The following is an 18,145-nucleotide window of genomic DNA, read 5'->3' as shown; positions in this document are numbered from 1 at the left end:
TGTTCATCTTGTTTCTTTGGAGATGAAACCAGGAAGGGCAACAGATGCAAAATAAAGTGAGCTGAGTACTGTTTCTGCCCTCTGTAAATGAAAGCTTTGGGAGGAGTCTGGCCTTCTGCCCTCCAATCAGAGGCTAGAAGAGACTGAGCAAGGTGGTGTTAATCAAGGCTTGAGTTAGCAGCATGTGGAAGGGGAAAAGGGGAATCTTTTTCAGTGGAGCTGAAGCCATGCACAGCAGATGCAAAATGAAATACTATTATAAATATATTGATATTTGGCAACCTTTCTGTTTTTTACCTCTTTGGGGTATATGCCTAACAGTGGAAAGTCCAAGGGTCTGTGTATCTTAATAACTTTCTTATAATTCTGGAATGTTTCCCAGAATGATTAAGCAAATTCACAACTTTGCCAGAGGTGCATTAGTGTCTTTCTACAGCCCCTCCAACATTCAGTGTTTTTTGTCTTTTGTTGTCTTTACCTGTTTGCTGGGTGTCAAGTAAAACTTGTAATTATTCTAATGTATTTGTTTTTATTTTTAGGGTTTTAGAGTAAATTTTTATATGGTCATTAATAGTTTACAATTCTTCTTTTGAGAATTATTCTTTCATAAAGTGCAATTTGTTCCCTTAAAAAACACGAGAATCAGTATGGTGTTGTCCAACAGACATCATGGTGTAGTGGAAAAAAATAAACTCTGAATGAGAAGATATGAGTTGGCTCAAATTCCAGCTCTGTCACTGGATGTGGAATATATGGCAATTAATTTCACATCTTTGTGCTTCAGTTCTCTCATCTGTAAAATAAGTTGATTAATCTAGTTTTTTTCTCTAAAATCCCTTCAAGTTCCAAGTGCCTATCTATGACTGTCTATTGCAAAGCTGCAGCTAACCTTACATTTTAAGCAAAAGACACATTCACCTATAGTATTTACTATGATTCCAGAAAGTCAGAAAAATGCTCCTTCTCTACCCCCACATCTCCATTCCCATATTTTACATAAGAAAAACATCCCTGTCTACTGTGCTTACTGTTATCTAAAGAGACACAGAGTGAAGGGATAAACTTCAAATATCCCTAATAGGAGAATACAATGGCAGAAGTCAAGATGACTAATTGGTTTCAGATAATTTGTTGGAAATTTTATATAGAATAAGAAGGAGAGAAGAGGATATTAAGTGCCAGGGAATAGGGAATGGAAAGATGGCACATGCAGTATGGAAGAAAACAGAAGTGAATGGCAAAGGAGAAAATAGATGACATTTACCAATTTTATAATTTTGATCAGGACTAGACCTCTAATAGATTGGGTTGATGTGGGTAGTGGGAAGGGCCAAACTTGGGTTTTCTGGGACTTTGAGCTAGGCAGACCCACAGCATCAGTCAAAAGCTGGATGGATATTAGATTAAGAGAGTAAAACAATGGGGATTTTCTTTGAGGGTTTGGCACCCAGAGATGATAGTCCCAAAAGTAGATCTGAAATCAAGATATCAGTCTATAGAGAAAAGAAAAAATACTATAAAGTACATATGAAGAAAGATGCTATCTACATCCAGAGAAAGAACTGATAAATGGAAGTATGTATAGAATATTTTTTACACATGCACACACAGCCATGGAGGAGGAAAAAAGGAAATTTACATGATAATTTTGTTGTATATTTGATAGTAGATTTGAAGTTTCATGTATAATCATCTTTTTATTGTACTTTGTTATGAAAATGTTTATTTTACTACATAAATTTAAAAGAAAATTTTAAAAAAGAATAGGTAGGACACAATTTTTTTGTTGTTCAGTCATTTTCAGTCTAACTCTTCATGACCCCATTTAGAGTTTTCTTGGCAAAGATAATGAAGTGGTTTGCCATTTCCTTCTCCAGCTCATCTTGCAGATGAGGAAGCTGAGGCAAACATGTTAACTGACTTGTCTAGGGCTGAGGCCAGATTTGAATTCAAGAAGATGAATCTTCCTGACTCTAGACCCATCATGTTATCCCTTGTGCCACCTAGTTGCCCAAAGAAACAAATACCATTAGCCAAAAGTCTAGACTTAGTTCAACATCCATGGTGTTTATGCAAGTAGAGATGGAATAGATGACTGATCTATAAAAGATGGTCAAATTCCAAGCAAGTAGTTTGTCACTGTACATCAGATGATATCAGTCACAGAACAGGATAGGAACCCAGTTACTAGGGAATGGCTACCAAACGTTGAAACAGAACAACAGTAGACATAATAGTCTATATGTTCTCCCTACCTTAGGATATAATTGATTTTACAGCATGAGACAAGGGTAAGTCTTTAGATTGTAGTTTAGTGGCAGTAGCTTCAAAGGTTAGAGAGATAGATGAGTAAGAAGCCAAGTAAATAATTATGGTCTCCATTCAAAGAACAGTACCTTGTTGCTAATTTGATTTTTGTTTCACCAGCTTCTTCATCAAATCAGTGAGTTGTTTTAAAATACTTGGACCCCAAAGAGGAGGAGTGAGAAATTATGAGGGGAAGGTGGAAAGAAGGTCAAAATGGATGGGGATAAGTCATATTTATGGGATTTTTGTTCTTTAAAGATTAATTTTGTTGATACCTTATGTTTTTATAGTCATCATTTCCATTTATACTACTATTGTCCCCAACCCTAGGAATTGGACCCTCCCTTATAGCAAAGAAAAAAATTGTTAAGTGAAAAAAACTGATATAATAACTGACAATGTACACAACATTCCATCCTTGCAGTCCTCCATCTTTCTTCTGAGAAGATGAAGGTAGCTTTCATAATCTGTTTTTCCAAACCATTATTTTTTATTCAGCTATTCAAAATTAAACTTCCTTTTAATTATCTCTTCACAGACATTGTAGTCAATTGTGAGTTTTGTTCTGATTCTGTTTATTTCACTCTATATCATTTCATAAACATTTTACCATCTATCTCTGGATTCCTTACATTCATTCTTTCTTACCACCCAGAAATATCCCATTCCATTTGTAGACCAGAATTTGTTCAACCATTCCCCCATTCAAAAAACACCCTCATTGTTTCCAGTTCTTTACTGTCACAGAAAGACAAGCTATGAGTTTGCTGGTATATTTATGGTTTTTCATGGGGAGATCTAGTTAGTCTTTGTTTCTATGTAAAGCTTTATATTTATGGGCAAAGAGACTAGAAATGGCTGCTTTATACTGTTCATTCTGGCAATGCTGTACCTATTTCCATGGCTGATTATTTTTTTGAGAGAGAATGAAAAATTAATTTTACCAATTAATTTTACCATGCTATCTCTAAGACAAAGGTTATTAACCTTTTTGGTGTCACAGACCCCTTTGGCAATCTATTAAAGGTTCTGGACTCCCATTTTTTAAAATTCATAATTGAAGGAAATGTTATATCTTAGAGGTTAGTGAAAATAAATAAATACCTAAATTTGGAGATCCCCTCAACTCAATTCACAGACTCTGTTGGAAGTCTGTGGACCCAGGTTAAAAGCCTCTGCTCTTACATCAATACTGTCATAAGGAAGAAAGGATGCAAAGAACCTTAGTTCCTTTGTTTCAGCATCGTCACCCGTACAGCCTACTTTGACTTTGTGCTCTGGTGCCAGTAACCGGTCTCTTGCATTTTATCTCTGTGACCAAAACCTTGCCTTGTGTCCCAGTGTACCTGAGCATCTGGGCTCCTACATTATTACTCCATGCCTCAATTCTTGCCTCAGTTTCATTTCTAAGACCCACTTCCTCCTAAGCTGGGGTCTTGTTCTTTCAGTTACTTAAAATACTTGCATAATATCCCCTAAGTCTCCCCAACCCTTTTGTCTAGGTAAGCATCACCTACTGGTAGATTTCCCAGAGACTGACAGTTCTGTTTGGTTGGACCTCAGCCGATTAGTTACAACTAAATCCCCTAGTTCTTAATTTTCTCTCTCCATCTTCTTACAAGACCTTGTATTTATTTCTCTATTTACTTGCTGTTTCCTGCTCCCCAGCTCCACCTCCACTAGAATATCAATTCCTTGAGTAATGAGACTATTTTGATTTTTTCTGTTTATTTCCAAGACCCAAACCAAATTCTTACACACAGTAAGCTTAATAAATATTTTTTGATTGACTATCAGTGATTTCATTACTCTAGAGGATTCCCTAGTGAAGAAATACTCCATCTCCCAATGCAGACAGTTTACAATTTTTGCAAGCTACCAGGGTATTTGGAAGGCATTGGATCATAGATTGAGAACTGAAAACAGATAATCCAAGGTCCTCTAGTTCAACTACCTTATTTTAAAGATGAGGAAACTGAGGCCCAAAGAAGGTAAAAAGTTGGATACATGTGTCAGAGCTAGGCTTTGACAGTTGTTCTGATTCCAGAACAAGGTTCTTTTCATTGTACCATGCTTCTTGCGATGTCTTGGTTATGGGGTCACATAGCTAATATATTTCAGAAGCAAGACTGGAAACCAGATCCCCCTGACTCTAACACACTCTGTTTACAAGCATTTAATAAATGGTTGTTGGGGAAGAGGGAGAAGAGCGGGAGGAGGAAGCCGAAGAGGCGGGGGCTGCAAACTGCAGCCAGGAAGACAAGGAGCCCCAGGGAGTGAGCCCCCGAGCCCGCACCATGAGCGCCCCGGACCCCTGCAGTGGGGACTTCTCGGCCCCAGATGCTGGACAAAGCGTGACAGAACCAGTTGCCTTAATTAAAAGTGAATTACTTGACCCGGCAGAAAGGTACAAAATGGATCACAAGCGGAGAGGGGTTGCTTTGATCTTCAGTAATGAGTGGTTCTACTGGCACTTGACTTTGCCAGAAAGGCGTGGCACCAGGGCTGACAGAAATAACCTTGTACTAAGGCTTTCAAATCTTGGGTTTGAAGTGAATTGCTATGATGATCTTAGGACTGAAGAGCTGCTAAAGACCATTTATACCATGTCCACCTCTAGCCACATGGATACTGTCTGCTTCCTGTGCCTGTTCCTGACTCATGGTGAAGGGAATCACATCTATGCCTACGATGCCAAAATTGATATTCAGAAGCTGATTGCCCTCTTTAAAGGAGACAGATGTCAGAGCTTAGTTGGGAAGCCTAAGATATTTATCATCACGCATGTCGGGGAAACCAGCATGATGTCCCAGTCATTCCAACATGGTTGACCATCATCAGGCTGACATCAATTAAACTCAAGTAGATGCTGCATCCATTTACACTCTCCCTGCTGGAGCCAACTTCCTCATGTGCTACTCTGTTGCAGAAAGTTACTATCTCCTCGCCCAACAGCACGATTTTCAGTGGGGAACTGGAACAGTTTCACTCAAGATTGGTACTTTGGTTAATTTTCATTTCTAGAGCTTTGGTCTTATCTGCTAATTAGTGTGTTGACCACATTCTCAGGGAATATCAGGGAATCAATCGCCTTACCAAGAGCTTCTGAGTAATTGACTTTCATTTCCTGAATTGGTAGTCTATCCAAATTACCAGGTGGTTCTAACTTGTATTTGTGGCATCTTTGTTTCTTCATCAAAGTCTGTTTTCTAATATTCATTTATAGCTTTTTTAGATCCTTGAGTGAAAAGTAAAAACCAGCAGGTCATTTTCCACTGATATTTCAATTTAAAAGGAATACTTATACCTTCTGGGACTATTTATATGTTTTGTAAGACATTAAGAAAAAAAACATTTTTACTTAAATCTCCATGGTGTCTCACAAATGTATAATAAGCAACACCTCTTATCACCCCCCCATCCCTTCTAGCTTATGCACATTATCTAATAAATGGAGACTTGCCCTGCCCAAACTTAAAGCTTGTGCCCACAACCCATCATCCCGCATCCCACCTGGGGACATGTCTTCTCTTCCCTCTTGCCCCTCTTCCCACCAAACCCTTGAGCTGCCCAGTGTTCCACATCTGTGCACCCAGTCTAAGTTATCCACATCCTGTTGCCCCTCCAACCAAGACCCTAATCTTTTACTTTATACCATTCCTACAGAACCAACTTCCTGCTTTAATGTTTCATCTGTGATCATATTTTAAGCTAATGAATTGGTGGTTTTATAGACAAGGTATGCCTAGATAAATTTTATTCTCAGATTGTAAATTGTCGATTAATCATTAACAAATTAAATGACTTATCTTGCAGATTTTCATCATTTTAAACCTTCTCCCCAATTTTCATAGTTGATGTGCTACTTATTTTAGATCAATCTTTCAAATTTAGTGTTACAAATTTGTAAACTTTGAAGATGCCTTTTTCCCAGGATTTATTTAGGCCTTTAAAAAGAAATTTCTTTTTTAGATAAATTATTATTTAATGATCACCTATTTAGGGGGTTACTCCAATACTGGTTTCATTCATAGATTATCAAGTTAATGAATATATATATATATATATATATATATATATATATATATATATATATTTTAACCATAGGGCTCTGAACCTTAAAGTTCTATTCAAAACCAGCAGCCTTGTCGCCCAAGGCTAAAGATGATTCATTTTGGGTTCTTATAATGTAGTTGAAAAGCAGTAGTTTTCATGTCTTGTTCCAATTGGTTATTTCCTGGGATAGGCTCTCCCAGATGGTCTTTAGGCACATACCTAATGGTTGGTGAGATTCTTGTCTTCATTCTAGACCCAAAGGTTGACAAAATTCTCATCTTCATTCTAGAGGGGTGCTAGGTTACCAGGTTAACTGGCAGCAAAAATGTTTGCCTCTCTCTTAATCTTAACTCCCCACCTCTTCTTCTCTCCTTCTCCTTGTGAAGGCACAATAAGAATCACCACTGTCCATTGGCCCCGTCCCAAAGAGGCAACACCCCAGAATGTTCTACTTGGTTTGGAGACCATGAAATATTTCCTGGGCTTTTGGGCAGATGTTGTGCAATTCTGATTGTCTCCAAAAAAATAAATGCTTAAAACACTGTACTGTCATTCTATCACAAATATGATTACTTTAATAATTGTTTGAAGTAATGTACCCTAAGCTCAGTTGCCATAATAAGGCTTGAACTTTGAAAGCAATATGGATGGGACCTAAGTTTTGTTTACACTTATTACATTGTTTTGGTAATAATTTGATGCTTTTGTAATAAAAAAAATCACATAATTCTAAAAAAAAAATAAATGGTTGTTGGATTGGATCAGATTTCAGTGGTACCAACTACCTGCTTAGGCTTTGTTCTCTTGCCTAGCTCTTAGAAAACCCTGATTGTCTGTCCTTAGGAGATGTGCCTGATCTCTCAGTCCCCATCCTCTCCAGTTTGACCCATCACACCACTGACTGAACCCACTTGTCATAAGTGTTTCCTTTGAAATTTGCTCTCTGTCCCTTTCAGCATAATATCCTTCTCAGTTTTCTGTCTCTCTCTCTGGGAGATGAGTAATGTAATGAGTGCAACACTATGACTTTCATCGCCACATGGACATTTTACTTGTAAGCTCTGTTTACCCAGAATAGGAAAATCATGACCTTTGGCCTCTTCTATAATCACCAAGACCACTCCAACCATTTATCTTGATCTGCCTGGCTGTTGTTCTTCAACCATCATTAGAGTCATCTAATTAGAGGTAATGCAATTAAGATCTTTCCTCCTTTGTGTTGTTCTAAAGAAATTGAACTCTGGTTCCTTTTCCCTCCCTACCCCTGCAGTGCTTGTATGTCTCCCCAACACTCCTAGATTCGTGGCAGACATTTATTTTTAATAAGAAAACCAAAAGTTTCATTAAGATGTGTTTTTGAGATCTCCTCCAGGTTGCTATTCAGTTTGTGCTAGTTTTGTTAACAGCTAATTGGTTTCAGATCACTAAGTCGATGTTTGTTTACACTTTAAGATCGCAGCTACATACAAATAAATAATTTTCTTCCTCGCTGAGAGGATGTAATCAACATATTGTGACCTTTTCACATAACTGTCGAGTTTAGGGATATAGCACTTTGCAAGCTGACTGTGAGCACTATGTACTTGACCTACTCCATAATGAAGGCATATGGGTGAATATGGTCCTGTCAAGTCTGTTTTCTTTGTATGCTTGACTCTCCCCACCTCTCTAAGAGAGAAATTTATTTTGATGGTCCCAGAAAAGCATTGAGTATGAGACTGGAATTAGATAGAATAGAATCCCAGAGGTGCTAAAGACCTTATCAATCAGATTAGTCAAATGCTCTCACTTTACAGGTGGGGAAATAAAGACCCAGAGGGATGAAATGACTTTTCCAGAAGCCAGACTGAAACTGAAGTCGCATAATTGTTAATCCAGTGTTTTTTTTGCCACTGTGTGGCCCTCTTTTCTTTTCATTCAGATTGAACAGTGACCTTCAGTTTAAATGAGTTATTTAGATTTTTAAAAATTCATTGATATCGGGGTGGCTAGGTGGCACAGTGAATAGAGCACCAGCCCTGAAGTCAGGAGAACCCAAGTTCAAATTTAGCCTCAGACACTTAACACTTACTAGCCATGTAACCTTGGGCAAGTCACTTAACCCCAATTACCCTGCCCTCTCCCCTCCAAAAAGGAAAAAAAAGTTTAAAAATTTCATTGATATTTTTATTTTTATATCACAGTCATTTTGGAATTTATCCTTCCTCACTCCCTGCTCCCCCCTCCCCCGCCAAGTCTTATATCAAAGAACAAAGAAGAAAGAAAAAAAGCAATTCAACAAAACTAACACATGAGTTGTGTCTGATAGTATGTGAAAATGTTCCATATCCATAAGTCTATCTTTCTTTTTTTTTCTTTTCTTTTTTTTGGTACTAAGCTTGGGGGATTCTAGTAACATAGCATTCGATTGTTTTCTTCCTTCTTCTTCTTCTTCTTCTTCTTCTTCTTCTTCTTCTTCTTCTTCTTCTTCTTCTTCTTCTTCTTCTCCTCCTTCTCCTTCTCCTTCTCCTTCTCCCTCTCCCCCTCCCCCTCTCCTCCCTTTGTCCTCCCTCTCCCCCTCTCCCTCTCCTCCTTCTCTTCCTTCTTCTCCTCCTTTTCCTTCTCATTCTTTTCCTCATCCTCCATTTCTTCTTTCTTCTCCTCTCTTTCTTCTCCTCCTCCTTCTTCCCTCTTAAATTATTAAAGTCATTGGGAATATGATTCTCCTGGCTCTGCTTATTTCAGTCTCCATCAGTTCAAAAAGATTCACTTTTGAATCAAGAGTATGAAATAAAATTGCAATATCATTTTTAAAGTAATTAGAAATGGAGGTTGATGTTTATTATTCTTTTAAATGTATTTCTGCTATTGGCGCCACTGTTCACCTTTTCAAAAGCTACAGGAAAAAGAAAATCTCTCTTTGAACAATCAACTCTAAACTGAATTGTATATAAAAAAATTTCTATTAGCAGACTTGGTCTCAAACAACCCCAATAAGATTGCAACTAATTGGGGGCAAGGATAAAATTAAAGATTTCATGGGGACAGAACCAGCACATTTGGTCTGCATAAGTTAAAGAGCTTAACAACTACTACTTGTAAGAATGAGAAAAGAAATTCTCTGTTCCCTTTGTAGGTGGAGGAAAAAATATTCCAAGGTGACATTTTTAGCAATAGGGTTATTTGTTAGCTTGTCCCCAAAGGGCTTTGTCCTAATTCTGGGCAGTTCTTGTTTTGGATCATTGAATATACTTTCTCTCTGAACAGAGAGGAAATAGATATTCTAGGTGGCAGTGAAAAGAACTTAGGGGGAAAAAACCAATCAGGTGTTTAGAGAACAGCACTATCTTGAATTATATACCAAATTACTGAAAAGATGTGATGAGGAAAGAGGAATACTGAAGGCTGTCTGAAGATGTTGTTATCTGGAGTTCTTAGAAGAAATGCAGCTGGATTGTGAAGCTACAACCTTAGGAACCTGTTGATTCCGGTGGTGATCAGTTTAAAATTGACCAGGAATCCTTTACAAACATATCCAGAATCACTGCACTAAGGCTGGCTTATTATTCATGGAGAATATATGACATTATAGGCTCAATTTATCTCCAAAATTGTCTCCAAACTCTCCACAGCCAAGGATGTTAGAGAGAAACCACTGTGTTCTTCAGATTTAGAGGTGTGGTATTCTTTTTTTCTGCCATTGTTGAAAGACTTTAATAACCAGATCGGTATATGGTGAACATGAACATTCCCCTGCATCTATCTGGGTTTGTATCCTTTCCAGTTTCCTTACCCCATTTCCCCAAACAAAAGCTACCACATCTCTCTGTTGGAAGAGGTACAAGAAGGTTGGACCTGAGTGCCTTGCAAAATGACCTCTTCCTGTTGTTGAATAAATTAGGAAACTTGTGAATAAATTAGGAAACTTTGTGAATAAATATTTCTAATATCAGTATGGACTGTCAGATGGAACCAATACCATTCTGAGAGGGTTAGAACCATGGGATAAATTATATGGCACCTACCCATTCTTGAACAAGACACTGTTTTCTCATCATTATGTTCCAACCTCTCTGATAGCCCCTCAGGATCCTTCACTGGATCATCTGCTGCATCATCATCCATATAATACCTCCTAATTGTGGGTGTTCCCAAGCTTTGTTCTAGTCCTGTCTTTCAGTCTATCTCTCTGTCTCTCCTCTATTTCTCTGTCTCTGTCTTTCTGTCTCTTTTTCTTTCTCTCTGTCTCTCTGACTCTCTCTCTCTCTCTCTCTCTCTCTCTCTGTGTCTCTTTCTGTCTCTCTCTCTTTCTCTCTGTCTCTCTCTCTCTTTCTCTCTGTCTCTGTCTGTCTGTCTCTCTCATCATCATCTCATGTGGCCTTAATCATCATCACTAAACTGATGACTTAACAGATCCACATATCCAATCCTGCTTAATCTTTTTCCTGACTCCCAGTCACACATCAACAACAGCCTATTGAATATTTAGACCTGGATGTCTGACAGGTATCTCAACCTCAACTTAAAGAGAACTCACTAGCTTTCCCTTTAAAACCACCCCTCTTTTGAACTTCCTTGTTATTGTCAAGGCTATTGTCATTCTTCCAGTAGTCCAGATTTGAAGCCTTTGTGCCATCCTTCACTCACTTTCTCTCATACTACACATCCAACAATCTGTCAAATCTTGCCTCCTGTACCTCCCCAGCATCTTTCACATCCATCCCCTTCGTTCTTTTCACATAGCCACTACCTTAATTCTGGTCCTCATCACCTCTCACCTAGACTACTACACGTAACTGGATGCCATGTCTCAGGTCTCACTCTTGCCTCATTGTGTGAAGAATGGACTCCACATAGGCACCAAAGTGATTTTCCTGCCACTCTCCTGCTCAGTGAGCTCTGAAGGCTACCTCTTACCTCCAGGGTTAACTATAAACTCCCTTTTTGTCTCTTAAAGTCCTTTATAACCTGGCCTCCAACTCCCTTAATACACTTTACTCCCCTTCATGCACATCTCAGTCCAGTCAAACTGAGCTTCCTACTGATACTGATAAATGGCATTTCCTCTCACATCTCTCATGTCTTAGCACAGGCCATTCTCTGTGTTAGGAATGTACTCCCTCCTCACCTCTGCCTCTTAGAATCCCTGTTTTCCTTCAAGACTTATCTTAGACAAAACTCACTATATGAATTTTTTCTCAACCCCCCCCCCAGTCATTGATGCCTCCCTAACCCCCCAAAATTAATGTTTATCTATGTTGTATCCATGTATTTCTCCTAAGAAATGACTATCTCAGTTAATGCTTAGCAGAATAACTATGAATTGTCATTCTGTGAAAACATCATTTGTTTGTTTTATTTCCTATGCTTCTTGAGGGCAGAAACTGATCCGCTTTGGCCTGTTACCTAGAACAGTGGCTGATGTGTAGCAAGTAGCTGAATCAATGTGGTTGACTGATTGATTGCCTTACACACAATAAAGCAGGGTTCAATGACTAGTAAGGAAGGCCTCCAGGTTGCAAAGATTGACAATTCAATTTTTTTTTTCAATACAAAAGTTTTGTGGATTAAATGCCTACTGCATTCAAGCCAATTTGCCTGGTACTGTGGTAACAAAGATGAATCTTCCCTTCTACCTCTAAATCTTAGAGTTTTATGAAAAATTACAGTCTTCGCCCTCAAGACCCATGCAGTCTTCTACTGTAGCTTGGTGGTGCCTGGAATCAGGGAGACCTGAGTTCAAAATGTAGCCTTAGACACTTACTAGGTGTGGGATTCTGGGCAAGTCACTTAACCTCTGTTTGCCAAAGTTTCCTCATCTGTTAAATGAGAATAATAATAGTACCTCCCTCCCAGAGTTGTGAGAATCAAGTGAGATAATAATTGCAATGTGTTTAGCATCATACCTGGCAATACTTTATAAATGTTATTTATCATATACTATTTATAAATTTATAATTTAATATATACTTGATATTTAAATTTTATATATACATATACTTTATATATAATTTATACATAAATATAAATTTACTTATAAATGTTATTTATTAAAATGTTAACTGTTTTGTCATCATTTTTTTTTGCTTTTTTGAGGGGGGAAGGCAGGGCAACTGGGGTTAAGTGACTTGCCCAAGGTCACACAGCTAGTGTTAAGTGTCTGAGGCCTAATTTGAACTCAGGTCCTCCTGACTCCAAGGCCGATGCTCTGTTCACTGTGCCATCTAGTCGTCCCCTGTCATTATTATTATTATTGTAGAAAAGGGAGTAGTGTAGGGAGAGAGTCCAAGGCATGCTTAGGAATAGAAGTAGAGCGGGGTAGCCTGTTCTTTTTGTATTAGCATTAAGGTACAGGAGAAGGCATTATGGCCTGATCTATATATATAGAAAATACTGCTTCCAAACTTCAAGCCTGACTGAAGAATCAGAGAGTTAACGGGTACAGAGATCATGGTTTCTGCTTCTGAGACTCTTAGTACAAGATTGGTGAGACCCATCAAATCATCATCAGGCTTCCAGCTTCTATGCTCTAATTAATCCTTCCAGTTTCTATGCTCTAAGCATAGGATCAATTTGGAAGACAAATTATTTCCCATCATTTAATTAATAACCACTTAAGCCTTTTGTAGTGGAGAGAACACAGTGAACTTTCCCAGCTCTCTCATTGACTAGCTATATGACCCTAGGACAAGTTGTTGCCCATCTAGAAGACTCATTTTTTTCATCCATCAAATGGATTTAGCTACTCCATCAATGAAATGATGCATATGGGAGTCCTTTAGATATCATTGCTGATATTTATATAGGCTTTCAGATTTATAAGGAATTTTTGCTATTTTCACTCACTTGAGCCTCACAACAACCCAAAGAAGGAGACAGTAAAAGTTTTAGAATTCTCTTTTTCAGGTGCAGAAGCTAAGAATCAGAGAGATTAAAGGAATTACCCATAATCCAATGACTAGTAAGTACCCAAGGGAGGATTTGACTACAAGTCTAATATCTCCAAGTCCAGTACTCATTCCTCTATAATAAGTGCTTTCTTGAAAAAAAAAGTAAGCATGCTTACATAGTGCTTTAAGGCTTACCAAGTGTTTTCTTCCAATAATCTTGTGAAGCAGGCATTGCTAATATTCTTATGCTATTTTACAGATTAAGAAAATCGCATTTTTACAAATGAGGAAACCAAGGCTCAGATAATTGAAGGCAAGCTCACCTAGGTAGAAAGTGGCACAGATGGGATTCAAACCTCTAAGACATTGTATGCTTTTCACTTTATCACACTGGTTTTTAGAAAGTTATTACAAATGATTATTAATAATCATATAGTTATTTTTGTTATTCACATCATTAAATTGTATTACTAATGATTCATGATACTGTTATTATTAATAATACCATTGATTTGTATGGGTTGCCATGGCCACTGATCAAGGACAATATATAGATCTTAAGACAATACATTCCAATTTCGTTTTCTAAATTATTTATTAGAAAAGAGCATGGATTTCTTCAGAACTGCAATACAGACAAATCTGTCTTAATAAACATAGAGATCTATATAACAAGACATGGGCATAGACTGTCTATCTAGATCTTTTCTTTGTTTACATGTACAATACCTGGAAGATCAGGAAGAACTTTTTTTTTATTGTGACAATAAAATATAATTCCCATCACTTGGAGCATGACTGAACAAATTATGGTATATGTTTATGATGAAAGACATGATGAAAGGGACAATTTCTGAGAAATATGGTAAGAAATATGTGAAATGCTAAAAATTTAACTGAGCAGAACCTGGTAAAAAATGTATGCTAATACAACCAAACAGCTAAAAGAATTAAGATAAACAGCTAAAAGAATTAAAAACACTAATCAATGCTATGAACATCTAAGAATGCCAGAGGTCTCATTATGAAACGTGCTACCACCTCCTGACAGAAAGGTGATAATCCCAAGGTACAGAATTTTAGACACGGGGGCAGCTAGGTGGTACAGTAAGTAAAGTGCCAGCCCTGGAGTCTGGAGGACCCAAGTTTGGTTCCGGCCTCAGACACTTCACACACACACACACACACACACACACACACACACACACACACAAAACTAGCCATGTAACCTTGGGCAAGTTACTTAACCCCAATTGCCCTCCAAATCAAAACAAAACAATTTTAGACATGACCAATGCCTGAATTTGCTTTGCTTGGCTATAGTAACAAGAGGGTAAAAGAACAAGCATTTATATAGTGCCTATTATGTGCCAAGAACTTTACAAATATTAACTCATGTATATTTGTTATAAGAGTTTAGAAATTTTTTAATGAAGAGAGGGGTAGTAGGAAGGAGAAAAGGTAGATTTTAATTAATTGGAAAAATATATATTTTTTTAAATAAGAGAACTAGAAGAAAGGAAGAAGGGACAAAGGAAGGGTGAGAAGGCTAATCTTCTGTGGTTACATTCATTTGCTTATTGTTGGGAACCTCCTTCCTTATATTAATCAGAAGATAAGGGTTTCATAGAGAAGAGAAGAGAGATAGTGCTAAAATGGACAGATGAGAGATCAGAGAGTGACAAAGCAAGATGGTTTTTGTCCAAGAAGCCTATAGCTCAGAGTAACAGAAATTTGCAGAAAATCATTTGCTAGTCCCTGGTGGATTGTTTTTTTCTTTCTCTCTTCACCTCTTGCCATTCATTCCCAATGCTTGCTTGGTCACCTGAATTTTCCCAAGGTCTCTAATTCCTAATTACAGCTCTCTATGATGTAGCAGCGAGCACCCCAAGCGTCCTCAGGGTTTGCAGCTACCACAGGTTCTTGGATCTGCTTTGTTAAAGGAAAGCAACTCAAAATGGGTTAACAAGCTTACTTTAATCAGTCAGACATATATTGTTTACCTTGTTCAGGGGAAAAAGGTCAGCACCCCGAACTTCAAAGCATACAGGCAGAATTATCAAGACAGAAACAGATCAAGTAGACAGATTTCCAAACTGTCCAACCATTACATCCATACCCAGTCAACATCTGGGTTTCCACATCTGGGTTTTTCAAAGCCAGGGGACTCTCAACAACGGCTTCCCAGAATTCAGATCAAATCACAGAACACTTCTCAAAGTGAGTCCCAAAACAAAGCTACACATCAGGGCTTATATAGCCTTCTCCTGGCTCAGAGAATGTAACAAGAAGTATCTACTGAAAAACAAGCCTCCCTCCCCAGGCTTCAGGGGCAGGGAAGATCTTCCAAATTTGCATTCCCATTACATATGACCATCTCTTGGGGACAGCAGAGCGAATGCATTGGAAGTAGACCAGAGGTGGCAGGCAAAGGAGGATGGGATGCCAAAGATGTTTCCTTCTCCCCATTATGTCCTTAAGACCTAGAATCTCTGTCATATAACACCTAATTCAGTGTCAAGTTACTCTGCAGTAGCTTTTGGAAAGATACATTGAATTATCCAAGTAAGGAAATTTATAAAACTATGAAAAATGCTTGACAAGGCCTGTTACAAAAATCCAATTAGGAACAACACCTGCAATTTCACAGTCAATAATGAAACCCATAATCAGTGAAAGTGGTATACCAAAAGGATTTGCTCAGAAAAAAAATTACTTCAGAAATAATTAATGACTCATGAGAAGTCAAACAGGCTCCTCCAAATTAAAGCATGGCTAAATAATCAATGTTAATAGGATATTATTGTATTTGCTGTTTCAATTTGTAAGCAAATTATTGAAATATTTATTTGTACATATGGGTGGTTTAATCCTGTGGTAAGGCAACATCAATCATTTCCAAATATTTGGCCTTTTATTGTTCCTCTCTTAAGGTCTAATGTCAATGAAGTAATCTTTCATTTTGTGAAAGGAATGAATATTGAACTAAAAGGTACTGATCAACATCTGAGACTTCATAGTCTGTGCGATTGTAGGCATCAAAGACTTTTTGAATACTGCAAATTTAGTTGTGAGTTTTGTCTCAGGAAAATCACTAGGAATAATTGATTTTTGAATAACCTGCAATGCCATGGGTGCCTTGCATATAGTAGGTGTTCAATAAATAGTTGTTAACTTGAATCAAACATGTATTCACTCCAATTAAACATTCTATAATAATAATGATGATGATGTAATGGTAATAGATAGATAACATTCTCATAGTGTTTTAAGATGTGCAAAGTGCTTTATAAACAGTATCTCATTTAATCCTCAGAGCAACCTTGGGTGGCATGTCCTATTGTAAAAAATTCTATAAATGAAGACACTGAGGCAGAGAGAGCTTATGCAGCTCACCCAGGGTCAGATAGCTAGTTAAATGTTTGAAACTGGATTCCCACTCGGGTCTTCCTGACTCCAAGTCCAATGCTCTATCCATTTCACCTGCTCTGCACCAAGAATTTCTGTGTACTAGAGTTACAAAGACAAAAATAAAGTTTCTGCCCTCAAGAAGCTTATATTCTATGGAGAAGGAGGACTGTAACTAGTGCAGACTAAGGAAATATTGGTCACCTGAGGAGAGACAGAGCAATAATAGCTTGAGGGGGATCAGAAAAACAGCATGGATGGAACCTGATCTGAGCCTTGAAGAGAGATAAGAATTCTGAGATCTCAAGAGGAAGGAAGCACAACTGAGGCATCGGGGTTGGCTTGTACAAATACATGGAGAAGGAGCATGGAGCGTCTTGGGGGATGTTGAATCTCACATTTAGGAAATAACTAGTCAGGCTATAGCTATCATATACCGAACGTTATGCTAGATAGAATGGGAGGAATACACAAGAAGTAGAAGAGAGCAGCCCTCTGGAAGCATATAATATGCCTGAAGAGGTAACACTAGGTCCATGAATTAATTAGGGAAAAACGTGTTATTCTATGTTAGGTCAGGGGTGAAACAGTGACCATCCATGGGACACTTCTTCATCAAGAGCATGCGCAATCAGAGGCTGACTCAGGTTGGTGGGGGTCCCTTTTCCAGTAAGGGGTCCTAGCTTTAGACTCACTAAAACCAGGTTCAGTCCCTGGAAAGCCTGGCTCCTCAGACGGCAGTTGGGTTTTGCTCATACTCTAGCGCTAGAGTAGAACACTAAGGGAACGCAGGAGGACCCAACCTCTCCCACTCATAGAAACACCCATCATGGGGTTGGTATTCAATCCCCTAAACTCAGTCAACAAACATTATTTAAGCACCTACTATGTGCCAGGAACGATACTAAGCACTGGGGATACAAAAAGAGGCAAAAGACAGTCCCAGCCTTCAAGGGCTTCACAGCCTAGAGGGGGAAGACAAGCAAATGGGGACAAACAGACCATATAAAGGATAGAGGTAATAGGTAATAGGTAAGAGATAGAAGGCCAGCAGTCATCTTCTTATCAGTTTCAGGGAAGCAATTGTCCCTTCATATGAGACATGAGTCTAAGTGGAGTAGATTCTGGAAAGTAACAGGAATTTTTTGTGGTTGTTGTTTGTTGGTTTGTTAATCCAAGACCTTACTGATAAAGGAAGTAATAAAAGTTCCTAAGGTATTGTTTTTCTCATATCAATTCCATGTTGGTGAATCTGAAATGGCTCTCCATTGCCTATGGAATAAACTCTTCTATATAGTGCTATCCTCCAGCCCCAAACTCCTCATCCAACTTCCTCCCAACCCCTATTCTCTAATGAATGGATCTTATCCTCCAGCTCCAATGAGGTTTTCTTCCTGTCCCCTCTGCACATATCCTCCTCATTCCTTTGTCCAAACCTTTGCTTATATTGGTCACACACACACACACACACACACACACACACACACACACACACACACACACAC

General features: G+C 38.2%; 1 protein-coding gene and 1 pseudogene across 1 annotated transcript in view; both read left to right on the top strand.

The window, feature by feature from the left end:
* The window catches only part of CLSTN2 (calsyntenin 2), a 982,335-nt gene that overhangs the window by 562,426 nt on the left and 401,764 nt on the right, over positions 1–18,145 (top strand). The gene's annotated exons all lie outside the window — the stretch shown is intronic.
* On the top strand, positions 4,562–5,331 carry LOC138142820 (caspase-6 pseudogene; annotated as a pseudogene).

This window comes from Petaurus breviceps, unplaced genomic scaffold (genome assembly GCF_028583685.1).
Source record: "Petaurus breviceps papuanus isolate PSGF00001 unplaced genomic scaffold, PetGlider_PUasm1.0 90604, whole genome shotgun sequence".
In the NCBI taxonomy this organism is placed as follows: domain Eukaryota; kingdom Metazoa; phylum Chordata; class Mammalia; order Diprotodontia; family Petauridae; genus Petaurus; species Petaurus breviceps.
The sequence above is the reverse complement of the archived record's forward strand: the minus strand, read 5'-3'. Positions and strand labels throughout refer to the sequence as shown.